This window comes from Gobio gobio (genome assembly GCF_949357685.1).
Source record: "Gobio gobio genome assembly, chromosome: 17".
Lineage (NCBI taxonomy): Eukaryota > Metazoa > Chordata > Actinopteri > Cypriniformes > Gobionidae > Gobio > Gobio gobio.
This window is the reverse complement of record NC_137110.1, coordinates 1,920,117-1,926,179: the sequence shown is the minus strand read 5'-3', so window position 1 is coordinate 1,926,179 and position 6,063 is coordinate 1,920,117.

Here is a 6,063-nt window from a genome sequence, read left to right as displayed (position 1 = left end):
TGGGTCAGACGTAACAACCCAGTGTTTGGGTAGTTTATGTGTTACACAGATCCTGGGTCAGACGTAACAACCCAGTGTTTGAGTAGTTTATGTGTTACACATATCCTGGGTCAGACGTAACAACCCAGTGTTTGAGTAGTTTATGTGTTACACATATCCTGGGTCAGACGTAACAACCCAGTGTTTGAGTAGTTTATGTGTTACACATATCCTGGGTCAGACGTAACAACCCAGTGTTTGGGTAGTTTATGTGTTACACAGATCCTGGGTCAGACGTAACAACCCAGTGTTTGAGTAGTTTATGTGTTACACAGATCCTGGGTCAGACGTAACAACCCAGTGTTTGAGTAGTTTATGTGTTACACAGATCCTGGGTCAGACGTAACAACCCAGTGTTTGAGTAGTTTATGTGTTACACAGATCCTGGGTCAGACGTAACAACCCAGTGTTTGGGTAGTTTTTGTGTTACACAGATCCTGGGTCAGACGTAACAACCCAGTGTTTGAGTAGTTTATGTGTTACACAGATCCTGGGTCAGACGTAACAACCCAGTGTTTGAGTAGTTTATGTGTTACACAGATCCTGGGTCAGACGTAACAACCCAGTGTTTGAGTAGTTTTTGTGTTACACAGATCCTGGGTCAGACGTAACAACCCAGTGTTTGAATAGTTTATGTGTTACACAGATCCTGGGTCAGACGTAACAACCCAGTGTTTGAGTAGTTTATGTGTTACACATATCCTGGGTCAGACGTAACAACCCAGTGTTTGGGTAGTTTTTGTGTTACACAGATCCTGGGTCAGACGTAACAACCCAGTGTTTGAGTAGTTTATGTGTTACACAGATCCTGGGTCAGACGTAACAACCCAGTGTTTGAGTAGTTTATGTGTTACACAGATCCTGGGTCAGACGTAACAACCCAGTGTTTGAGTAGTTTTTGTGTTACACAGATCCTGGGTCAGACGTAACAACCCAGTGTTTGAGTAGTTTATGTGTTACACAGATCCTGGGTCAGACATAACAACCCAGTGTTTGGGTAGTTTTTGTGTTACACAGATCGTGGGTCAGACGTAACAACCCAGTGTTTGAGTAGTTTTTGTGTTACTCAGATCCTGGGTCAGACGTAACAACCCAGTGTTTGAGTAGTTTATGTGTTACTCAGATCCTGGGTCAGACGTAACAACCCAGTGTTTGAGTAGTTTTTGTGTTACTCAGATCCTGGGTCAGACGTAACAACCCAGTGTTTGAGTAGTTTATGTGTTACACAGATCCTGGGTCAGACGTAACAACCCAGTGTTTGGGTAGTTTATGTGTTACACAGATCCTGGGTCAGACGTAACAGCCCAGTGTTTGGGTAGTTTATGTGTTACACAGATCCTGGGTCAGACGTAACAACCCAGTGTTTGAGTAGTTTATGTGTTACACAGATCCTGGGTCAGACGTAACAACCCAGTGTTTGGGTAGTTTATGTGTTACACAGATCCTGGGTCAGACGTAACAACCCAGTGTTTGGGTAGTTTTTGTGTTACACAGATCCTGGGTCAGACGTAATAACCCAGTGTTTGAGTAGTTTATGTGTTACACAGATCCTGGGTCAGACGTAACAACCCAGTGTTTGAGTAGTTTTTGTGTTACACAGATCCTGGGTCAGACGTAACAACCCAGTGTTTGAATAGTTTATGTGTTACACAGATCCTGGGTCAGACATAACAACCCAGTGTTTGGGTAGTTTTTGTGTTACACAGATCCTGGGTCAGACGTAACAACCAAGTGTTTGAGTAGTTTATGTGTTACTCAGATCCTGGGTCAGACGTAACAACCCAGTGTTTGAGTAGTTTATGTGTTACTCAGATCCTGGGTCAGACGTAACAACCCAGTGTTTGAGTAGTTTTTGTGTTACTCAGATCCTGGGTCAGACGTAACAACCCAGTGTTTGAGTAGTTTATGTGTTACTCAGATCCTGGGTCAGACGTAACAACCCAGTGTTTGAGTAGTTTTTGTGTTACTCAGATCCTGGGTCAGACATAACAACCCAGTGTTTGAGTAGTTTTTGTGTTACACAGATCCTGGGTCAGACGTAACAACCCAGTGTTTGAGTAGTTTTTGTGTTACACAGATCCTGGGTCAGACATAACAACCCAGTGTTTGAGTAGTTTTTGTGTTACACAGATCCTGGGTCAGACGTAACAACCCAGTGTTTGAGTAGTTTTTGTGTTACACAGATCCTGGGTCAGACGTAACAACCCAGTGTTTGAATAGTTTATGTGTTACACAGATCCTGGGTCAGACATAACAACCCAGTGTTTGGGTAGTTTTTGTGTTACACAGATCCTGGGTCAGACGTAACAACCCAGTGTTTGAGTAGTTTATGTGTTACTCAGATCCTGGGTCAGACGTAACAACCCAGTGTTTGAGTAGTTTTTGTGTTACTCAGATCCTGGGTCAGACGTAACAACCCAGTGTTTGAGTAGTTTTTGTGTTACACAGATCCTGGGTCAGACGTAACAACCCAGTGTTTGAATAGTTTATGTGTTACACAGATCCTGGGTCAGACATAACAACCCAGTGTTTGGGTAGTTTTTGTGTTACACAGATCCTGGGTCAGACGTAACAACCCAGTGTTTGAGTAGTTTTTGTGTTACTCAGATCCTGGGTCAGACGTAACAACCCAGTGTTTGAGTAGTTTATGTGTTACTCAGATCCTGGGTCAGACGTAACAACCCAGTGTTTGAGTAGTTTTTGTGTTACTCAGATCCTGGGTCAGACGTAACAACCCAGTGTTTGGGTAGTTTATGTGTTACACAGATCCTGGGTCAGACGTAACAACCCAGTGTTTGAGTAGTTTATGTGTTACTCAGATCCTGGGTCAGACGTAACAACCCAGTGTTTGAGTAGTTTATGTGTTACACAGATCCTGGGTCAGACGTAACAACCCAGTGTTTGGGTAGTTTATGTGTTACACAGATCCTGGGTCAGACGTAACAACCCAGTGTTTGAGTAGTTTATGTGTTACACAGATCCTGGGTCAGACGTAACAACCCAGTGTTTGGGTAGTTTTTGTGTTACACAGATCCTGGGTCAGACGTAACAACCCAGTGTTTGAGTAGTTTATGTGTTACACAGATCCTGGGTCAGACGTAACAACCCAGTGTTTGAGTAGTTTATGTGTTACACAGATCCTGGGTCAGACGTAACAACCCAGTGTTTGAGTAGTTTTTGTGTTACACAGATCCTGGGTCAGACGTAACAACCCAGTGTTTGAATAGTTTATGTGTTACACAGATCCTGGGTCAGACATAACAACCCAGTGTTTGGGTAGTTTTTGTGTTACACAGATCCTGGGTCAGACGTAAAAACCCAGTGTTTGAGTAGTTTTTGTGTTACTCAGATCCTGGGTCAGACGTAACAACCCAGTGTTTGAGTAGTTTATGTGTTACTCAGATCCTGGGTCAGACGTAACAACCCAGTGTTTGGGTAGTTTATGTGTTACACAGATCCTGGGTCAGACGTAACAACCCAGTGTTTGAGTAGTTTATGTGTTACTCAGATCCTGGGTCAGACGTAACAACCCAGTGTTTGGGTAGTTTTTGTGTTACACAGATCCTGGGTCAGACGTAAAAACCCAGTGTTTGAGTAGTTTTTGTGTTACTCAGATCCTGGGTCAGACGTAACAACCCAGTGTTTGGGTAGTTTATGTGTTACACAGATCCTGGGTCAGACGTAACAACCCAGTGTTTGAGTAGTTTATGTGTTACTCAGATCCTGGGTCAGACGTAACAACCCAGTGTTTGAGTAGTTTATGTGTTACACAGATCCTGGGTCAGACGTAACAACCCAGTGTTTGGGTAGTTTTTGTGTTACACAGATCCTGGGTCAGACGTAAAAACCCAGTGTTTGAGTAGTTTTTGTGTTACTCAGATCCTGGGTCAGACGTAACAACCCAGTGTTTGAGTAGTTTTTGTGTTACTCAGATCCTGGGTCAGACGTAACAACCCAGTGTTTGGGTAGTTTATGTGTTACACAGATCCTGGGTCAGACGTAACAACCCAGTGTTTGAGTAGTTTATGTGTTACTCAGATCCTGGGTCAGACGTAACAACCCAGTGTTTGGGTAGTTTTTGTGTTACACAGATCCTGGGTCAGACGTAACAACCCAGTGTTTGAGTAGTTTATGTGTTACACAGATCCTGGGTCAGACGTAACAACCCAGTGTTTGAGTAGTTTATGTGTTACACAGATCCTGGGTCAGACGTAACAACCCAGTGTTTGGGTAGTTTTTGTGTTACACAGATCCTGGGTCAGACGTAACAACCAAGTGTTAGGGTAGTTTTTGTGTTACACAGATCCTGGGTCAGACGTAACAACCCAGTGTTTGGGTAGTTTTTGTGTTACTCAGATCCTGGGTCAGACGTAACAACCCAGTGTTTGAGTAGTTTTTGTGTTACACAGATCCTGGGTCAGACGTAACAACCCAGTGTTTGAGTAGTTTATGTGTTACACAGATCCTGGGTCGGACGTAACAACCCAGTGTTTGAGTAGTTTATGTGTTACACAGATCCTGGGTCAGACGTAACAACCCAGTGTTTGAGTAGTTTATGTGTTACACAGATCCTGGGTCAGACGTAACAACCCAGTGTTTGAGTAGTTTATGTGTTACACAGATCCTGGGTCGGACGTAACAACCCAGTGTTTGGGTAGTTTATGTGTTACACAGATCCTGGGTCAGACGTAACAACCCAGTGTTTGAGTAGTTTATGTGTTACACAGATCCTGGGTCGGACGTAACAACCCAGTGTTTGGGTAGTTTTTGTGTTACACAGATCCTGGGTCAGACGTAACAACCCAGTGTTTGGGTAGTTTATGTGTTACACAGATCCTGGGTCAGACATAACAATCCAGTGTTTGAGTAGTTTATGTGTTCCACAGATCCTGGGTCAGACGTAACAGCCCAGTGTTTGGGTAGTTTTTGTGTTACACAGATCCTGGGTCAGACGTAACAACCCAGTGTTTGGGTAGTTTATGTGTTACACAGATCCTGGGTCAGACGTAACAGCCCAGTGTTTGGGTAGTTTTTGTGTTACACAGATCCTGGGTCAGACGTAACAACCCAGTGTTTGAGTAGTTTATGTGTTACACAGATCCTGGGTCACACGTAACAACCCAGTGTTTGAGTAGTTTTTGTGTTACACAGATCCTGGGTCAGACGTAACAGCCCAGTGTTTGAGTAGTTTATGTGTTACACAGATCCTGGGTCACACGTAACAACCCAGTGTTTGAGTAGTTTTTGTGTTACACAGATCCTGGGTCAGACGTAACAACCCAGTGTTTGAGTAGTTTATGTGTTACACAGATCCTGGGTCACACGTAACAACCCAGTGTTTGAGTAGTTTTTGTGTTACACAGATCCTGGGTCAGACGTAACAGCCCAGTGTTTGGGTAGTTTTTGTGTTACACAGATCCTGGGTCAGACGTAACAACCCAGTGTTTGAGTAGTTTATGTGTTACACAGATCCTGGGTCAGACGTAACAACCCAGTGTTTGAGTAGTTTATGTGTTACACAGATCCTGGGTCGGACTTAACAACCCAGTGTTTGAATAGTTTATGTGTTACACAGATCCTGGGTCAGACGTAACAACCCAGTGTTTGGGTAGTTTTTGTGTTACACAGATCCTGGGTCAGACGTAACAGCCCAGTGTTTGAGTAGTTTATGTGTTACACAGATCCTGGGTCAGACATAACAACCCAGTGTTTGAGTAGTTTATGTGTTACACAGATCCTGGGTCGGACGTAACAACCCAGTGTTTGAATAGTTTATGTGTTACACAGATCCTGGGTCAGACATAACAACCCAGTGTTTGAGTAGTTTATGTGTTACACAGATCCTGGGTCGGACGTAACAACCCAGTGTTTGAATAGTTTATGTGTTACACAGATCCTGGGTCAGACGTAACAACCCAGTGTTTGAGTAGTTTATGTGTTACACAGATCCTGGGTCAGACGTAACAACCCAGTGTTTGAGTAGTTTTTGTGTTACTCAGATCCTGGGTCAGACGTAACAACCCA